This window comes from Rattus norvegicus, chromosome Y, assembly GCF_021556685.1.
Source record: "Rattus norvegicus strain SHRSP/BbbUtx chromosome Y, alternate assembly SHRSP_T2T, whole genome shotgun sequence".
In the NCBI taxonomy this organism is placed as follows: domain Eukaryota; kingdom Metazoa; phylum Chordata; class Mammalia; order Rodentia; family Muridae; genus Rattus; species Rattus norvegicus.
Genome location: NC_141555.1, coordinates 28,287,136 through 28,309,713, shown reverse-complemented (window position 1 = coordinate 28,309,713; position 22,578 = coordinate 28,287,136).

Genomic DNA, 22,578 nt, shown 5'->3' with positions numbered 1-22,578 from the left:
CCAAAAGTCTTAAGGATATTCAGCAACTTCTCCAAGAGCTCGGTGCACCTAGATTTTTATGAACTAAAGTCATCTTCCCAGGGTATTTTCCAAAGAACCACATATTTCTTCTTTTATGTTATACCAAGAAGAGGCCCAGCTTCCTTCTCTGTATCTCTGATGTCTTCATCCTATTTGTTCTCCCTCCCAAATGGCTATTTACTCTGAATTAGAGGCCAATTAGTAAACCATAGATATAAGGAAGGAATATATGAGAGGCAGTGGCTGTCAAGATGACACTTGTGATGTCACAGAAGAAGCTAGGGCTCTCCAGGATACAAGGGTTTTTTTAGGCACTGCCTAATGAAGAGGTCACTGAGAACTGCCATGGCCTACCTGCTGAACAGATCTCCTTACAATGACCAGATTCAAGGGTTCCCTGTCTGGGAATGTCTCCTGAGACACAGTGATAACCTTTATAAGCTACATCTCTCTAAAGCTAGAGACTTCCTCTCTGCTTCATTAGTGGTTACATGCTCTGAAAGAAGAAAGTTAGTCAGGTGCTTGGCATGGGTAAAAAATATCTAGGAATGTGGAGAGAAGGAGATTCTTCTGGAGATTAATTTTATTCCCAGGTCCAATCCTGTGACATAATGTTCAATTCCCTAGGTGTTCTCGTTTTCCAAGTGTCAGTATTTTCCCTAGAGACCTTTAATTGAGTGACTTTTGTGCTACATTTTCTGAATGTACATTCATTGATAAGGGACTATATATAAATATATATATATATATATATATATATTATATATATATAATTTATTCCTGCATGTGTACTCAAAATTTCATTTTTCCAATTCCATTTTATGCAATAAAATTGGATACAAACGGGGACCAGATATAGAGTGAATATAACAGTGTAAATATTGTTTAGGTCCTTCAAATGATGAACTCCCAAATCCTTATTTTATCCATAAATTACCAGACATCAGTTAAGCAAAGGACAACATGGATTATAGAATGTGGTTTTGTAGTTCAATTAGACATCAGTTCTCTAATATCGACCTTCCTGTGTTCCCAGGGAAAGACTTGAGGTTTTTGGATGTTTTACCATGATTCTTTCTTCAGGACAAACATCAGTTTCAGGGTGGTGGGCAGCAAGAAGAATGGCTTGAGGTCCAGTGAAACCTCAAATTCAATAGGTTATAAGAACAGGAGGTAGTCTATTTGAAATTGTCATTTTTGGATCCTATATACTTGACCTGGTTTCAATTCTTGACAGATTCCAATAAATATTCCATCAAAATTCATAGTAGGAGGAGCCACCAAAAGTATATATATATTGATATACCAGGCACCAAATCTAGATATTATTGTTGAAGCTAAGAAATGCATGCTGCCAGGAACTGAATATAGATTTTTCTTGAGAGACATAGCTAGAGCATGTCAAATACAGAAGTGAATGCTAGTGGCAAACCAGAGAACTGAAAATGGACCTCATGTTTGTAGATGTTGAGAAATGACTACAAGAGCTGAAAGGACTTTCAACCCCATAAGAACAACAATTCAACTAAGCAGAGCTTTCTGGTACTAAACCAATATTCAAAGACAGTGTATGGACAGACCTATGGCTCCAACTGCACAGGTAACAGATGATGGCCTTGTTGGGCCCCAATGGATGGAGAAGCCCTTGCTCCTCCCTAGGTTTGCCCCCCCAGTTCATGGGAATGTCAAGGTGCAGTAAGGGGGCTTATAGAAGTAGGTTAGTGGGACTGTTTAGGGATCTCATGGTCAGGAACCTGGGAAAGGAAATAACATTTGAATTGTAAATTTAAATATATTCAATTAGAAAAAGCAATAAAAGTTGCTTAAGAATTAAAAAAATGAGAGAAAAAAAAAAGAAAAGTTAACTGTCAGCCAATCAAACCTATTGACTCAGAAATCTAAAGGGTAACTGTCAGGGAAAGATAGTCTGAATAATACTAGTGGAAAGACTGAGATGATGAAGTCTCAAATAGAAGCACTTCTCTCTCCCTGATATCAGTGTCAGACACAAACTCCACTATAGGAATCCAAATCATGGAGGAGTTTACACAGCTGAGGACACAATACATGTCTTTCCATTCTTCCTTGGGACTTTTCTCTTCTAGGAAAAATTATAAAAGCCATGATCTCTCAGACAACAACTGGGTCCTTTCCAACACCTGGCTTTTGGTATAAAGAAATTAATGATATAAACTTTCTGACATCAAGGAACCATAACAAGCAGGGATGTCCAGCTGTTTCTGGGAGGCTCTCAGTTCCTGATTCCAATATGTTGAAGGCTCAAATAAAGAATAACTCTTCAGCTAACCCACTCAAACCCTAAACAGGCTCACTCAGTTTTCCAATGGACCAAGTATTTCTTCCTCTTTTATACAAATAAAGAAGGCCAGCTTCCTTCTCCCCATCACTATTCTCTTTACCCTCTTTCTTCTCCCTCCAGTACGGCTGTTTATTCTGAATTAGAGGCCAAGTAGTAAACCCTAGAGGTACTGAAGGAATATTTGAAAGGCAGTTGCTGTCAGGACAACACTTGTAACATTACAAAAGAAGCTAGGGCTCTCAAGGATACAAAAATTTTCAGGCAGGGCCTAATGATGATGTCACTGAGAACTGCCATGGCCTACCTGCTGAACAGCTTTCTTTACATTGACCAATTTCAAGGGTTCCCTTACAAGGAGTTTCTCCTGTGTCACAGTGGAAACCTTTACATACTCCATCTCTCTCAAGTTAAGTACTTCTCTTTGTTTCATTAGTGGTTACATGTTGTGAATGGAGAAATTTAGTCAGGGTCCTGGCATGGGTACAAAAGATCTAGGAACATGGATTGGAGGAGAATCTTCTGGATAATAATTTTATTCCTAGATACATTCCTGTGTCATACTCTTAAATTTCCTAAGTTTTCTCTGCTTCTCAAAGGCAACTATTTTTCCTGCAGCCCTTCAGTTGAATGAATATTGATTTAAATTTTTTCTACATACCTTGATAGGGGACATTACATATATTCCTGAATGTGTACTCAAAAATTCTGTTTTCCAATTGACTTTTTGCAATGATTATGGCAACAAAGGAGGAACAGCTATAGAGTGAATATTAAATGACCCGCGCTATTGTCTTGCCAGCAAGAACGCACACGGCCACAAGGATCCTTGTGCAGGAAAGCATTTATTGCATCTTGAAGAGGAGTGGCACCGCGGCCCCAGAGAGTGTTAGTTTTTATCCCCCAAAGCAACGTGTTCCTTCCTGATTGGCTGCATAGCCGTATTCTCATTGGAACGCCCCAGAGTGGGCAAAGACTTGGCGTGAACAAACCTTTGCGCATGCGCACTTCGTCCTTTGGGGGGGACAATAGCTGTACCCTGTAGTAACAGACAACAGCTGTATGGGTGGCTACCAACAATTAAAGTGTAAATCTTTTGTACCTTCTTCAAATGATAAACTCCAAAATTCTTATTTTATCCAAAAATCACAAAACATCATTAAAGTAAAGGACTGCATGAACTATAGAATGTGTTTCTGTAGTCCCATTAGATATCAGTTCTCTAATATCTACCTTCCTGTATTCCCAGGAAGAGAGTTGAGGTTTTTGGATGTTTTACCATGATACTTTCTATAGCCCAAACATAAGATTCATGAGGATGTGCAGTATGAGGAATGGCTTGAGGTCCAGTGAAACCTCAGCTTCATTAGGTTCATAAGAACAGGAGAGAGTCTATTTGGCACTGTCATTTGTGGATTCTACTTTCTTGACTTTATTTCCCAGAATCCATGCTAAAATTCCACTTAACCTCATATCTATAGGATATATATATATATATATATATATATATATATATATATATATATATATGCATACATATATATATATATATATGTATATATATAGATAGATATAAATATAGATATATAGATATATGTAAATACACACACACACACACATATATATATATATATATATATATATATATATATATATATATCAGCCACCAAAACTAGATAAAATTGATGAAGCATAGACTTCCATGATTAGAAGAAATGGATATAGCTCTTTCTTGAGAGACACAGCTAGAGCATGTCAAATACAGAAGTGAATGGTAGTGGCAAACCAGTGAACTGAAAAAAGATCTCTTGTCCGTAGATTTTGAGAAAGGATTATAACAGCTGAAAGAGCTTTCAATCCAATAAGAAAAACAATGCCAACCAAGCAGAGGTTTCAGGTACTGTTCGAATATTCAACGATTGTACATGGATAGACCTATGGCTCCAACTGCATATGTAGCAGAGAATGGCCTTGTACGGCACCAGTGGAAGGAGATGCCCTTGGTCTAAAAAATTGCTAAATAATAAAAAAATAAGTTAAAGATAAGAAAACTGCCATCTAATCACACACATTGACTGAGATATATAAAGGGTCACTATCAGGCAACTGGAGTCAGAGTAATACTAGAGGAAAGACTGATATGATGAATTAGAAACACGTCTCTTTCCCAAAACCAGTATCAGACACAAACTGCACTATAGGTATCCAAATAATTAAGGAGTTTATTCTTAGCTGAGGACACATTACTTGTCTTTCACTTCTTCCTTAGGACCTTTTTCTTCTGGGCAAAAAAAATAAAAGCCATGAGCTCTAAAGGAAGAACAGTGCCCTTCCAAACACTTGACTTTTGGGATAAAGATATTAATGATATAAACTCTCTGACTTACAGGAACCACTAGAAGCTTGGAAGTCCAGATGCTTGTGACAGGCCCCAAGATCCTTATATCATGTGTTGAAGGCGCATATCAATTCTATCTCTTCAACGTAACTACTCAGCTCCTACCAAGGACTCAGTGAGATTTCCCAGGGTCGACATATTTCTTCCTTATTTTTATACCAAGACAGAAGGCCATTTTCATTCTCCCCAACTCTGAGCCTTTCATCCTCTTTGATCTCACTTCCAAATTGATGCCTCCTGTGAACTAGAGGCCAATTAGTTAACCCTATAGGTACTGAAGTAATATCTGAGAGCCATTTGCAGACATGACAACACTTGTAACATCACAAGAAGCTAGGACTCTCCAGGATACAAGAGATTTTTCATGGAGGGCCTAATGATGATATAACTGAGAACTGCCAAGGCCTACCTCTAAACAGCTTTCCTAACATTGACCAGTTTTGTGAGTGCCTTTTCCAGGAGTTTCTCCTGTGACACATGGGAAACCTTTATGTACTCCTTCTCTCTAAAGCTAGAGACTTCTCTTTGGTTCAATAGTGGTTGCATGCTCTGAATGGAGAAAGTTAGTCAGGTTCCTGGCATGGGTAGAAATGGTTTAGGAACTTGGAGTGAAGGAGATTCTTCTGGATAATATTTTTATTCCCAGGTCCATTCCTGTGATATACAGTTCAATTTTCTAGGTTTTCTGTTTTGTAAAGGCCAGTATATTCCCTATATACCTTTAGGTGAATGAATATTGTATTTCACTTTCTTATTGTACATTCCTTGATAGGGGACTTTATAAATATTCCTGAATGTGTACTCAAAAATTCTGTTTTTCTATTCCATTTTCCACAATGATTTTGGCAATGAAATAGGCTGTTGTACAGAGTGAGTATAACAGTGTAAATTCTGTGTACCTACTCAAATAATAAACTCCTAATCCTTATTTTATCCAAAGATTACCAGTCATCAATAAAGCAAATGACCACATGGACTATACATTTCGGAACTCTAGACACATTTGATATCTGTACTACACTATCTACCTTCCTGTGTTCCCGTGGCCACACTTGAAGGTTTTAGATGTGTTATCATGATTCTTTCTTAAGGCCAAATATAATAAACAGGATCATGAGCAGGGAGATGAAAGGCTTGAAGAACAGTGAAATCTCAACTTCAATACCTTCATAAGTACAGGAGGGATTTCTATTTGATATTTTCATTTGTAAATTCTAAATTCTTGATCTCATTGCACAGAATCCATGTAAACATTCCACCTAACCACCTAACCAAATAGCTGTAGGAGGCAACAAAAGTATATACATACATACATACATACATACATACATACATACATACATACATATATATCAGCCACCAAAACTAGATAAGACTGATGAAGCTAAGAAGTGTATTCTGCCAGGAAACAGATATAGATATGTCCTGAGAGACACAGCTAGAGCATGTCAAATAAAGAAGTGAATGCTAGTGGCAAAGCAGTAACTTGAAATGTACCTCTTGTTGGTAGATTCTGAGAAAGGATAATGAGAGCTGAAGGAGCTTTGATCCCCATAAGAACAACAATGCCAAAAACCAGTGATTTCTGGCACTAAACCAATATTCAAAGACTGTTATTGGACAGACCTCTGCATCCAACTGAATATGTAGCAGAGTATAGACTTGTTGGGCACCAATGGAAGTAGAAGGCCTTGGTCTTCCCTTGGTTTGTCTCGCAGTTAAAAGAAATGTGAAGGGAGAGTGAGGTGGTTTATAGAAGAAGTGGAGAGGAACCTGTTAGGGCCCCTATGGGTGGAAACTCTTACAGGAAATAATATTTTAAATGTAAATATAGAAATTTATATGTTTAAGAAAACAAATAAAATTTGTAAAAAATAAAAAATATGAGAAATAAATGATATAATAGTGGAAAGAGTGAGATGGTGAGGTCTCTACTAGAAGTCCTTCTCCCTCCCAGATATCAGTGTCAGACACAAACTGCCCAAAGGATATATAAAGCTTGGAGGAGATTACTCTAAGCAAGGGACACAATACTTTTCCTTCCTTTCTTGCTTAGGTCCTTTTTCTTCTTGTCAAAAAGAATAAAGGCCATGTGCTCTCAGGAAAACAACAGTGCCCTTCCCATCACATGGCTTTGGAATAAAAAAAAATAATGATATTAACTCTCTGATTTTCAGGAACCATAAGAACAGAGAAGTCCAGATGCTTCTGAGAGGACCCCAGTTCCTGATTGCATATGTGGGAGGCTCATATCAGTGGTATCTGTCCATCAATACCAGTCAACACCTACCAAGGACTCACTGGGCTTTCCCACTCACACATATTTCTCCCATTTGTTAGACCGAGACAGAAGGGCAGCTTCCTTCTATCAATTTCTGATCTCTCCAACTTCTTTGTTCTAACTCCCAAATGGTGGTTTACTCAGACTTAGATGCCAATTACTAAACCCTAGAGGTACTGAAGGAATATCTGAGAGGCAGATGCAGACTTGACAATACTTGAGACATTAAAGAAGAAGATAAAGCTCTCCAGGTTACAAGAGATTTTCAGGTAGGGCCTAATGATGATGTAACTGAGAACTGCCATGGCCTACTTGCTAAACAACTTTCTTTACATTGACCAGATTTGAGGGTGCCCTTTCCTGGTATGTCTCCTGAGATTCAGTGGAAACCTTTATGCACTCCATCTCTCTAAAGGTAGAGACTTTTCTTTGCTTTATTAATGGTTACATGCTTTGAATGGAAAAAGTTAGTCAAGGCTAGGAATGGGTAGAAAAGATCTTGTAACATGGAGAGGAGGAAATTCTCCTGGATATTAATTTTATTCCCAGGTACAATCTGAAAAATACAGTACAATTTTGTAGGTTTGTCTATTTCCCAAAGGCCAGTATTTTCCCTACCGACCGTCAATTGAATGAATATTGTATTTCACTTCCTTATTGTACATTAATCGATATGGGACTTTATAAATATTGCTGAATGTGTACTCAAAAATTCTGTTATCCAATTCCATTTTCTGTAATGATTTTGGCAACAAATGTGGCCCAGCTATAGAATGAGTATAACAGTGTAAATATTGTGTACCTATTTGAAATGATAAACTTCCAAATCCTTATTTTTATCCCAAAATTACCAGACATCAGTACAGCAAAGGACAACATGGACTATGGAATTCAATGGTTCTCTAGTCCCATTTGATATCAGTTCTGCATTATCAACCTCACTGTGTTCCCGTGGCCAGACTTGAGGTTTGTGGATGTTTTACCATGATTCCTTCTTGAGGAATAATAAGATACAAGACGAAGAACAGTGAGAGGAATGACTTGACGTCCAGTGAAACCTCAACTTCAATATGTTCATAAGAACAGGAGGGATTTGACATTGTTCTTTGTGGAATCTATATTCTTGAATTAGTTACACAGAATCCATGTGAAAATTCCCCCTACCCAAGTAGCAGAAGAATATATATATATATCCAAAACTAGATAAGATTGATGAAGCTAAGAAGTGCTTTCTGCCAGGAACCAGATATAGATATTTCCTGAGACCCAGCTAGAGCATATTATACAGAGAACTGAATGTGTTCTTTTAAAAATATAAAAATAAAATAAAAAAAGTAAAATTTTGTTTTACCCTGCTAACTCTGGCACTGAAGAGTCTGAAATTCTCTGCTAGATATCTTGGGAGAAACACCACCCTGCTCCTCGGCTACCGAGTGTTTCATGCCGTCACACACTCTCCTATACTCAAACCCTCACATAAAAAACACACAGCACAATAATCTTTGATTTAGTTGATTAGATATAGTTGCCCACTGAAACATACAACGTCGGGTACTATCCATCACTTAGGAACATTAATAAAGACCTGTAAATACACAGAGCAGAATCTTAAATTCACCTGCCATGGCTTCTCACTCTGTCACATTCCTTTCTCTCTTTTTTTCCTCTTGTCTCTTCCTCTTCCTTCAAATATCTCTCCTGCCCATTCTTCCTTCTCCTCCATGATAACCGTCCTTCTATCCTATTCCTGCCACTCACATATACTTTACAAATTCAATAGGGAGGTGGTTCTGGTGAATTCACCTGAGTTCTGAGTAGAGAACTATGTAGCTGACGTTGGGGTAGTGGAATTAGCATCAAACACAGATAACTTCAGGGCAAATCACAACATGAACCCTAGTGGCAAACCAGTGAACTGACATCGAACTTGTTGTTGGTCGATTTTGAGAAATGATTAGAAGAGGTGAAGGTGATTTCAACCCCATAAGAGCAACAATGCCAATGAAACAGAGCTTTCTGTTAATAGACCAATATTCAAAGAATGTACATGAAGAGACCTATGGCACCGATTGCATGTGTTGCAGAAGATGGCCTTGTTGGTCAACAGTGGAAGGAGAACCCTTGGTCCTGCCTAGGTTTGACTCCCAGTTCAAGGGAATGTCAAGGGTCAGTAAGGGGGTTTATAAGAGAAGAATAAGGGGACTGGTAATGGATCTTATAATCAGGAAACTGGAAAAGTAAATAATATTTTAAATGTAAATTTAGAAATATACAATTAAAAAGCAATAAAATTTATTAAAAAATAAAAAATGAAAGTAATAAAAGAAAAGAAATCTACCAGCCAACCACACCTATTGACTCAGAATTTTAAGGGGTCACTGTCAGGGAATGGTAGTCAGAGTATTACTTGTGGAAAGACTGAGATGATGAAGTCTCATCTATAAGCACTTCTCCGTCTCCGATATCAGTACCACACACGAACTGCATTATTAGAATCCAATGCATGGAGGAGTTTACTCTGTGCTGAGGACACATTACTTGTCTTACCTTTCTTCCTTAGGATCTTTTCCTTCTTGGCAAAAAAATTCAGAAAAAAATTATAGTGCCTTTCCCAACACCTGGCTTTTGGGATAAAGATATGAATTATATAAACTATCTGACTTCCAAGTTAAATAATAAGCAGGGAAGTCCAGAAGTTTCTGAGAGGATCCCAATACCTGATTCCCATACGTGGAAGACTCAGATCAAGGCTAACTCTTCAGTGAACCTACTAAACCCCTACCCAAGACTCAAGGAGCTTTCCCATTGACCACAAATTTCTTTATTTTTATACCAAGACAAAGGGCCAGCTTCCTACACCCCATGTCTAATCACTTCATCCTCTGTGTTCTCCCTCCCAAATGACTGTTTACTCGGCATTAGAGGCCAATTAGTAAATCCTAGAAGTACTGAAGGAATATCTTAAAGGCAGTTGCAGTCAGGACAACACTTGTGACATCACAGAAGAAGCTAGGGCTCTCCAAGATACAAGAAATTTTTCAGAGAGGCCTAATGATGATGTCACTGAGAACTTCCATGGCCTAACTGCTAACCAGCTTTCCTTACCTTGACCAGATTTGAGGGTGCCCTTTCCAGGAGTGTCTCCTGTGAAACAGTGGAATCATTTACATATTATGTTTCTCTAAAGCTAGAGTTTTCTCTTTGCTTCATTAGTGGTTACATGCTCTGAATGGACAAAATTAGTCAGGTGCTTAGCATGGCTGGAAAAGATTTAGGAACATAGAGTGGAGGAGATTCTTCTAGATAACATTTTATTCCCAGGTTCATTCCTGTGACATACAGTTCAATATCCCAGTTTTTCTCTGTTTCCCATAGCACAGTATTTTGCCTACAGACCTTAACTGAATGAATATTTTATTTCACTTTCTCATTGTACATTCCATGATATGAGACTTTATTAATATTCCTGTATGTGTACTCAAAAATTTTGTTTCCAATTCCATTTTCACCAAAGCAAAGGACAAAATGACTATAGAATTCAGTTCTCTAGTCCTATTTGGTATCAGTACTACACTATCTACCTTCCTGGTTCCCATTGCTAGACTTGAAGGTCAGATGTTTTACCATGATTCTCTCTGAAGGACAAACATAAGATACTGGAGGACGAGCAGAAAGAAGAATGGCTTGCGGAGCAGTGAAACCTCAACTTCAATTGGTTCATAAGAACTTGAGGGAGTCTATTTGGCATTGTCATTTCTGAACTCCACATTCTTGACCTAGTTGCTCAGTATCCATGTTACCATTCCACCTAATCACATAGGTGTAGGAGCCACCAGAAGTATATATGTACATCAGCCACCAAAACTAGATAAGATTTTTGTAGCTAAAAAGTGCATTCTGCCAGCAACCAGATATAGGTATTTCCTGAGAGACACAGGTAGATCATGTCAACTACAGAAATTAATGCTAGTGGCAAACCAATGAACTGAAACAGACCTCTTGTTGGCAGATTTTGAGAAAGAATTTCAAGAGGTAAAGGAGCTTTAAAACCCACAAGAACAATAATGTCAATGCTTTCTGGTACTAGACCAATATTCAATGAATGTACTCTGACAGAGCTATGGCTCAAACTGCATGTAGCACAGGATGACATTGTTCATCATAAATGGAAGAAGAAGCTATTGTTCCTCTCTAGGTTTGTCTCCCAGTTCAAGGTAATGTGAAGGCACAGTCAGGGGGGTTAGAGAAGAAGGAGAAGGATACGGTTAGGAATCCTATGGTAATAAAATGGGAAATGAAATAATATTAAAGGTAAATATAGAAATGTCAAGTTAAAAAAGCAATAAAAATTGCTAAAACATAAAAAATGAAAGAAATGAAAGAAGAGAAACTGACAGCTAATCATACCTATTGACTCAGAAAAGTAAAGTGTTAGTCAGTGGAAATATTAGTTGAAAGACTGAAATGATGAAGTCACAACTAATAATACTGCTGCTTCCCAGACTGTACTATAGATACCCAAAATATGGCAGAGTTTACTCTGAGCTATGGACACAATACTGGTCTCTCCCTTTTTCCTTAGGACCGTTCTATTCTTCTCAAAAAGTGTAACGGCCATGAGCTCTCAGGAAAATAACTGTGTCCTTCCCAACACTTGGCTTTAGGAATAAAGAAATTAATGATATAAACTCTCTGATTTCCAGAAACCGTAAGAACAGGGAAGTCCAGATGCTTCTGAGAGACTCCAAGTTCCTGATTCCCATAGGTGGGAGGCTCAGTTCAAGGCTATCCCTTTAGCAATCCCACTAAATCCCTACCAAGTACTCACTGAGCTGTACCAAGGACCAGGTATTTCTTCCTTTTTTTATACCAAGACAGAAGGCCAGCTTCCTTCGTTCTCCCCATTTCTGATCTCTTCATCCTCTTTGTTCACCCTCCCAAATTGATGTTTACTCTGAAGTAGAGACCAAGTAATAAACCCTAGAGGTTCTGAAGGAATACCTGAGAGGCAGTTGCTGTCAGGACAACACTTGTGACATCACAGAAGATAGGGATCTCCAGGTAAAAAGAGATTTTTCAGGAAGGCCTAATGATGATGTCTCTGAGAACTGCCTTGGCCTACTTGCTTAAAAGCTTTCCTTACATTGGCCAGTTTTGAGAGTGCCTTTTCCAGGAGTGTCTCCTGTGACACAGGGGAAAACTTTACATACTCCATCACTCTAAAGCTAGAGACTTCTTCTTGCTTCATTAGTGGTTTCATGCTCTGAATGGAGAAAGTTATTCAGGCACTTGCAATGGGTGGAAAAGATCTAGGAACATGGGGAGGAGGAGTTTATTCTGGATAATAATTCTATTCCCTGGTCCATTCCTGTGACATACACTTCAGTTTCCTAGGTTTTCTCTCTTTCCAAAAGTCCAGTGTTTTCCCTACAGACCTTTAATTGATTGAATAGTATTTCATTTTTGCATTGTCCTTTCCTTTATAAGAGACTATATGTGTGTGTATATATATATATATATATATATATATATATATATATATTTTTTTTTTTTTCCTGAATATGTACTCAAAAATTCTGTTTTGCAATTCCATTTTTTGAAATGAATTAGCAATAGAGTGAATATAACAGTGTAAATATTGTATACCTAATTCAAATGATAAACTCTTAAATCCTTATTTTACCCAAAATTTATGAGACATCAGTAAAGCAAAGGACATCATGGACTATAGAATGCAGGTCTCTAGTCTCATTAGATATCAGTTCTATAATATCTACCTTCCTATGTTCAAAGGGCCAGACTTAAAGATTTTGGAGGTTTTACCATGATTCTTTCATCAGGCCAAACACAAGTCTCAGGGGGATGAGCAGGAAGAGAAATGGCTTGATGTCCAGAGAATCCTCACCTTTAATAGGTTCATAATAACAGGAGGGAATCTCATTGGCACTGGCCTTTGCTGATTCTACATTTTTACCTATTTGCACAGAATCCATCCTAAAATTCCACATAACCACATAGCTGTAGGACCCACCAAATATATACATATATAGATATAGAGAAAGATATAGATATAGATATAGATAAAGATATAGATAAAGATATAGAAATTGGAAATTGATATAGAGATAGATAGATAGATAGATAGATAGATAGATAGATAGATAGATAGATAGATAGATAGATCTGCCACAAAACTACATGAAATTGATGACGCTAAGAAGTGGATGCTGCCAGGAAAAGGATATAGATCTTTCCTGAGAGACCCAGGTAGAGCATGCCAATTACAGAAGTGAAGGTTATTGGCAAACCATTGGAATGCAAACGGACCTCTTGTTAGTAAATTTGGAGAAAGAATTACCAGGGCTGAATGGGCTTTCAAGCCCATAGGAACACAATGACAATGACCTATAGCTTTCTGATACTAAACTAATATTCAAACACTGTACATGGACAGTTCTATGGCTCCAACTGCATATGTAGCTGAGAATGGCCTGTTTGGACATCAATGGGCAGAGAAGCAATTAGGCCTACCAAAGCTGGACCCCCAGTGTAGGGGAATGTCAGGGGATGCTGGGAAAGGGAGTAGTTGGTGAGGGGGAACATCTTTATAGAGGAACTGGTGGGGGAAGGGATAGGAGTCTTATGACTGGAAAACTGGGAAAGTGAATAATATTTGAAATTAAACAAAAATATCCAATTTTTATAACAGGAAAAAATAATAGTTTAACAAGCTGAAGAGCCAAAGTGATGAATCTCAATCCCACATGAGAGGGAGAAGAAATAAACCCCAGGAGAGAAGAGTGAGGGACCTGGGTGAGAAAGGAGACAGTAAGGGAAAGAGGAGAACATGGTCCGGTATGGATGGGGAGTAGGACTGAAGCCTTGAGTGCCAGCAGAATGAATGGAAAAAGGCAACTTCAGGAACTAAAAGGTTGGGGGTGGGTGGTATCTCTAGAATATTCCAGAGACCTGAGACGTAACAGACTATCAGGACTCAGTGAAATGTCCAGGAGTGGTGAGAGGGAACTTGTAGAGACTAACTCCATGAGGAAGAGAGAGCATCAAGTGAGGGATAAGATTGCCATCCACAATCCTCTCTGAAAGAACTTCAGGGACAAAACCAGAGAAGAGCATGAATAAAAGAAATTCCAGTGACCGGCCATATCTGAGAAGCAGATTAAGTAGAGGCCCCTAAGGCCTGACACTATTACTCATGCTTTGCAATATTCCTACAACATACGTGTCATGACTGCCTTCTGAAAGACCCAACAAGCAGCTGAAAGAGTCACATGCAGACAATTACACTCAGCCATTGAACAGAAGCTGCTAAGCCCTGTGGTCAAACTAGGGAAAAACTGGATGAACGTGAGTAGGGGAGCAGCCCTGTAGAAGGACCAGCAGTGTTAACTAACCTGGACCTCAGTGATTTTTCAGACACTGAGACACCAATGCGGCATCATGCACCAGCTAATATGAAGCCCCTAAAACTGGGGTGCTGGTTCTGGACACAACAAGAGAAGATGCACTTAACTGTCAAGAGACTTGAGACCCCAGGGAGTGGAGAGGTCTGGTAGAATGGGGGTGGAGTGGAAGATAGCTTCATGTGACAGGAAGAATAGGAATAACACTTCTGGAAGGGAAAGCAGAGCTTGTAGAAGACCTCATGCAGGGAAGTGCGTCATGCAATTGTAAACAAAAAATGTAAAAGACCTGAACTTTTATATAGAGTGAAAGTTGTTGAAAAATATTTACAAGTGATTCTGAGTGGACTACATAAATATGTTTATTTACAAATCCATGGTAAATACTAGAAAAATGGCAACAAATAGTAATAGGGCAGAAAAGGAAATAAAGTTAAAGTTGGTACAGGTTTCAATATTGATGTTGTTAATTTCAACATGCTGAAGGTTAGTGGATGAATAATTTGATGAATGACTCATATAAACTAACAAAATTTCTTTTTTTTTTATGGTTCTTTTTTTTTTTTTCGGAGCTGGGGACCGAACCCAGGACCTTGCGCTTCCTAGGCAAGCGCTCTACCACTGAGCTAAATCCCCAACCCCCAAAATTTCTTGACTCTATAGTGAAATTCACGGAGGGAGAAAACTATATTATTTAATATTTCTTTTTAAGTACATTTATTTAATTAAATAAAATTCAATAAGGAACCGAAGATAACCCTTTTCATCTCTGACATATCCAATCTCTAAACGGGGGTATAGTGGATGAAACTTCATATAGCATTTGCCTCCTCCAGGTATTATTAATTTAAAATAATAACATAGCAGTGTATCATATTTGTGTGCCTTTCTTATTAATGCCCATTATCTCCTCAGAAGGATATCCATTAAAAGCAATCTAACACAACTTTGTTTCCTTTAAATATTAAAAATCTTGAATATTGTGCTTGCTTATCATTTTAACAGCATAAAACACCATATGTAATTACTTCGTTTTTACATATCAATATCAATCACTTTACTTTTCTGATTTTGATACATACCAAGCATAACAAAGAGCAGACTGTATGCTCTTCAGCAATCCTTACATTTCTCCCATAGTCCACTACATGTGGGCCATATTACAATCAATTAATTTAATATTCTTGTAAATGACAATGGCATGCAAATGTAGATTTTGATATTTCATACAATAAAAAAATCAAAGATCCAATGAATAAATAGTTACAGAATTTACTTTTATAGGAAGACAGTAGGTAAATAATACCTTATAATATCGACCCGAATTAACATTGAGTCAGTGCTGGAATATGTGTAATAATGTTTGTAATAAGAATAAGTACTTTTCTGTATCTTTTAAATAGCAATTGGATACATTCAATAAAGAAGTGTCAGATAAATGTAGAAATAATTAAAAAACTTTTTAAAATTATTCTGAAATTTATTTCTAGAATATCTGAGTTCAACTCTCAGGCTCCATATAACTAGCTAATATAGTGCTGAACACTTGTATTCCATGTGCATACACAATACTAATCTCCATAGGAAATAAATGTGTTAAAATCACAAAAGCTATATTTATTTAAGAGTAAGATTTTTGACGTTTAAGATTACACCTTTTTTCCCATTTTTATTAAATTGGGTATTTACTATATACATTTCAAATTTTATTCCTTTTCTGTGGTTCCAGGCCATCAGCCTTATCCTCTCCCCCTCCCCTTCTATAATGTGGTTGTACTCTCCACATCCATTCCCTTCCTTAAATCACCCATCTGTACTTTCCCCTACATGAAGGGTCCAACCTTAATAGGACCAAGGGCTTCACAATGGTGCCCCAAAAGGACTACATATGCAGTTGGAGCCCCGGATCAGATCATGTATAGTCTTTGGGTTATGGTTTAGTACCTGGAATATCTGGTTAGCTGGCAGTTTTTTTTCTTTGAGGTTGCAAGTCCCTTAGCTCCTTCAGTCCTTCCTTTAATTCCTCCAAAGGGGGTCTTATGCTTAGTTCAGTGATTTGCTGCTGACATTCATTTCTGTTTCAAATGCTCTGGTTGTGTCTCTAAGGAGAGATCTATAAACATTACCTGCCAGCATGCACTTCTTAGCTTCATCAACCTTATCAAGTTTTGACATATATATATATATATCCAGCACATGTCCAGAAGACTCTGAGTGGCCATTCCTTCAATCTCCTAAAACAATGCCGCCCTACACCTATTATGGATATTTTAGTTACCCTTTTAAGGAAGGAGTGAATCATCTCCATTTTGGACTTCTTTGAGTTTCATTTGGTCTGTGCATTGTATGCCAGGTAATTTGAGGATTGGGAGTAATATCGACCTATCAATGAGTTCATGCCTTGTGTGTTTTTCTGTGATTGGGAAACCTCACTCAGGATGATATTTTCTAGGTCCATCCATTTGACAATGAATTACATGCACTCATTGTTTTAATAGCTGAGTAGTAGTGCTTTCTGAAAATATATGTCATTTTCTGTATCTATTCCTCTGGTGAAGGTCATCTGGGTTCTTTCCACCTTCTGAATATTATGAATAAGACTGATATAACATAGTGTAACATGATTGTTTGTTATATGTTGGAGCATTTTTGGGTATATGACCAGGGGAGTTATAGCTTGGTCCTCAGTCAGTGCAATGTCCAATTGTTGAGGAAACTCAGGACAGATTTACAGAGAGGTTGTACCAGTTTGCAATCCCAACAACAATGGAGGAATGTTCCTCTTTCTCCACATCCTCTCCTGCATCTGCTATCATCTGAGTTTTTATCTTAGCCATTCTAACTAATGAAAGGTGGAATCTCAGCGTTGTTTTGATTTGCATTTACCTGATGACTAAGTATGTTGAACATAACAGAAAGCATTTTAAGAAATGATGCTACCCTAGCTGTTGTTCTGTATATAGCTGAGTTCCAATTGATCCATTTCTATCTCTTTCTTAAAAGTTTAAGTCCAAGTGCATCAAAGAAATCTATATAAAACCATATATGCAGAAACCAACAGAAGGCAAAGTGTCAGAAAGTGCCTAAAACACATTTGCACAGGAGAAAAAATTCAGAAAAAATACCAATGGTTCAAGCTCTAAGATCAGCAGTCAATATATGAAATCTCATCAATCTGAGCATTTTCTTTAAAGCAAAGTACACTGCCAATAGGACAAAACAGAAATCTACATATTTGGAAAAGACTTTAAACAACCCTATATCTGGTAGTGTGGCATAATAAAAATGTAGAAATAATTCAGAAAGGTAAACTCCCACACAACCAAGTAACCCAACTCTTAAAATGGGTTAGAGAGATAACCTAGTATTCTCAACTGAGGTATCTCAATAGCTGAGAAACACATCATAAAATGTTCAACATCCTTAGTTATCAGAAAAATGCAAAGAGAAATGAACTTGAGAGTCTACATTACACCAGTGTGACTAAGACAAAAACTAATGCAGTAGCAGAGTAGGCTAGGATGTAGAGAAAATGGAACACTCCTCCACTTCTGGTGGGATTGGTATCTATACAGCCACTTTGGATGTCAGTGTGAAGGTTCTGAGAATATTGCAAATAGCATTGCATGAAAACCCGGCCTTACCACTCACTTCAATGCAAATACTCAAACATGATCCACATATAACAGTGACATGGGGTTGAACATGTTCAGGACAGCCTTACTTTTTTTAGTCAAATACTGGAAAAAATCGTGATATATGTCAAATCAATTGAGGAATAAATACAGAAGGTGTGCTATATTTAAAGAATGAAATACTACTTGGGTATTAAAAATGAGGAAACCAAGAAATTTTAAGCAAAGGGATGGACCTGGAAATTAGTGAAGTAACAGAGATCGAAAAGGACATAACATGGGATGTACTTAGTAAGAAGTAGACGTTAGCCCCAAAGATCAGTATACCCAATACACAAATCATTTATCACATGGAGGGCAAAATGTTAGAAGTCCAAACTGTGGATTCTTGCAACCCACTAAGAAGTGAGAACAAAATGGTAATGGAAGACAGAGGGATGGAGGGACCTTGCTAGAAGTAGAGAAGGATGGACAAAATAGGGGGAGTAGAAACAATATAAAGAGAAAAGAGAGAAGTCTGGAGGAAAATTGGAATAAATAACAATAAGCATCAGTGGTGGGTGGTGAACTTGGGTATTGCCAGGAAAGTCACAGATGCCAGCGATGCAAGAGGGTCCCATAAATGTATTGGGATGATGGTAGTTGAAATAATAAGCAGCAAAGAGATAGAACCACAAGAGTCTGCCTCCGGTCGCTAGACATGCCCACCTGTGAAGACCAGGTGATGCCCACACAGTTCAAAATCTTTAACCTATACATGTTCAAAGTCCAAAAAAAATTGCAAAGACAAAAAAAGAGGCAGAGACTGAAGGAAAGGCAATCCAGAGACCAACCAACCAGAAAAACAATTTCATCCACAGACTCCAAATCCTCAGACTATTCCTGATATCAAGATGTGCTTGCAGATAAGACTCTAATATGTCTGTCCTCTGAGGGGCTCTGCCATCAACTGACAGTGACAGATTCACATACAGATAACCATTTGACAGAAACTGAGAGCCAGAAAAGAATGGTTAGGGGATTGTCTGAAGGATCTGAAGGGGATTGGAGCCCAATATGAGGAACAACACTATCAATTAAGTTTACCATTCAGAGGTTCAGGAAATTTACCACAGACAAGTGCATACTTGGGTCAGTCCATGGCTTCTACTACATAGATCATAGAGTGTATGGAGAAGACAACTGCCTCATCTCCCATATCTGGGAAGGGAGTCAATTGGTCCTGTGGCGACGTCATATCCCAGAGAAGGGGGATGGTAGAAGACTAAATTGGAAGTGGGCAATTAGATGGGGGAGTAGCATCTTAAAAACAGAGAGGATCAGAATGGCTTGGGTGATTCAATAAAGAAAGACAAATTGGGGAAATGACATTTGAAATGTAAACAAATGAATAGTTTATTGTACACATATAGTGTTTATAATATAATACATATATGTTTCCAACAGAGACATTCACATCTCACTCCTTAAGGACTGTACAGTCATTATCTGTACTACAGGTTTACTGAAAGCTGAAATCCATAATTTTTGAGATGTACTTATTATTGAAAATTTACATAAATAAAACCAATCAATATTTTATTCTCTGTCCCTGTACCTATAATAAATTGTTATTAACCTTGATAAAAATGTAAAAAAAAAGTATTTCTACTCAATTTGGTTTCCATTCTCTGACTCAAATTTCTCGCACTTTTAGTTGTACATCTCTATATTCCCTCCATTGTCGTCCTCTTCTCTCTCTTCACATTTGATATTCGTGTTCCTTACAGTGTCCCTCAGCAATACATAAGTACACTGGTACTTCCCAAAATGAGGACAGCGGGCACTAAACTGATCACACAGATACAGAGTCTTCTGAATTAACATTATGGTTCAAGTGAATAAGTACCCCATTTTCCCTTTTTGATCTGGGTTAAGTCATCAATGATGACTTTCACAAGATCCAGTCACTGTCCGGAAAATTACATGCTTTCCTCTTCCAGTCTGTCAATGCACTATATTTTCCTTATGCATTCAAAGTTAAAGAACAACTTGAATATTTCCAAATTATCAAGTGTCTCTATACTAGAATAAATCAACATTTAGATATATGTCCTCGAGGTATATCTTTAGGTGTATCCATTTCTACATTCATGAAGAAACATCATACTGATTTCTAAAGTTGCTTTAGAAGTTTGCATTCCTCCGGATAATTTTTAAATTTTTCTTTGTCTATTAACAGTCCACATACCATAGCATCAGATTATTTTAAGTTTCTCCATGAAGTGTTTTCTCTCCATCCTGGCTTAGAATTGGGTGAGGATACTTAGATAAATCTGTGTAGCCCTACAGAATTCTTCTTGATATATTATCTTCTATTGATGGTGTCATATCTACAACCCTTGATACACAGCCTTTGATACACCTTCCTTCACCTGTGTAAAAGAAAATATTTACAGCAGACGGATTCTGTAATGTTTTGGATACTACATGAATCCTGTAACTGAAATAAGTCTATGCATGCTTATTCAGGCCCAAATATATCCATGGGGAGACGTGCCGACTAAAAATGTCAGCTACTACTCAGATGTCCTCTATGTATACCATCTAAGGTTATGACAGTCACTACAGTTCAGTTGTGGAACTGAAGAATACTCAGTCGTTTTCCAAATTAAAAAAAAATAAAACAAACCAAACCAAACCAAAACAAAACAAAACAAATTACTAAGACAAGTATTGAGATAATGCTTTTATCTATGTAGAACATTAATTTCAGCTTCACATACAAATGTGTGAAGTGAATTAATTTTAACTCAGTACTGCAGAACAAATAATATACTTTTGGGTATGGTCTCTCTGGATTAGAGTATGATATCAATACAATCTTCCATGACAGATTTCCAAGCACATATGAACATTTGAGGACTCCAGGAGAGTAACTCTTGATCAACAAAATAACCTTCATGTTATTTGTGACACTGTCCGGGACCACTTCTTGCTATGTATCAGAGATCTGACTCATTTTTAAGTCGTTTTTCTATCTCATGCTAATTTTTATGCAGCATGATCAGAGGGTGGTTGTAATTTTCCTCCCTGGTGAATTCACAGCTACAAGAAAGTATGAGAAGGCCTAGACATTCTAGAATGTAGAATGTTGTTTTCTGTGTCTTTCCTTGACTCCCTCCATTCTCACAAGGTTCATATCAGTGAAGAAACTGCACACAGAATGTGAAAAACACTTGCTGGGCCACAGGATAGACAAAATCAACAATACTTTCCTTTCTTGGGATTAGACATAGTGGACAGGAGATACATTGAGTTTAGTCAAAGAAATGCTCCCCCTGTATACCTATTGGACAAACGTTTACCCACCTGGATTGACTTGTTAACAATGCGTACTTACCCTACTTACCCAGTTCTCAGGAGACTTTATTTTCAGGAAGGGATAAGGTGGTGGACCAACATCTTATGCTTACTCATTATTTCGCAGTTACTCCAAGATAAACAGATTCCTCCAAAAGAGCTCCCATTTCCATAGTTTACCTGACTTCAGGTCTGAAGTTATGAGCCCAGTCAACAAGAAAATCTCCATAACCAAGTCAAAGAAAATCTTTTCTTTCTTTAGTGCTGGGGGGGATGGGCAGCTCTGATGGTGTCTTCCTTATTGTAGGTTCTTCTTGAGACAGGATAGGGGGAAGAGCATGGGAGGAGGGTAAGTTTTGATCTATTTAGAGTTGCAGTATAATAATAATATTAATCATCATCATCATCATCACCATCACCATCATCATCATCAATAACATCAGCATCATCAATAAAATCACCATCACCATCAAAAGTAATTTAGACTGGTAAGATGATTCAGCATTTAAGAGAACTGACTGCTTTTCCATAGGTCAGAGTTTAATTTCCAGCAAAAACATCGTGGCATACAACAATGTATAACGGCATCTGATGCCCACTTCTGTTGTGTCTGAAAGTTACAGAATAATCAAAAATCAAATAATAAAAATCTTTAAAAAGAAATAAATAAAAGTTTACTTATCTAAGTTTAAGTACTGTGCTTCTTTAGCTGACACTGTATTCCACTGAGGACAGAAAATGTGTTCCATGTCTATTAAAATCCATGATGAGAGCTCACACATTACTTGCCATATTCCTAGGCTGTTATTCAAAACACAGCTTCTGCTTTTATGAGAAATTAAATAGCTTCTTATCACACTCCTATCCTTTCTTCATGTCCTGGCTCTGAGAGCCACATAATAAAATTAGTTTGTACATGAGGACATTACAGTTGAATTTTCCTGTTGTGTGAGAAAACTGAGGTTAACACAGAGGTGTCAGGACTGTATACAAAGAAGTGGGCATAATGACTAACTTAAATCCAAATGCTGTTCATGCAATTGTTCAGTATACATGGGAGTTTTCCAACTCACAGTTCATCTTTTGGATCTCAATAGTCAGTTTCTCCATCTTCTTAATCTGTTGTACTTGCTCATTGATGGTGGAAGTTTGGAATGATAGCT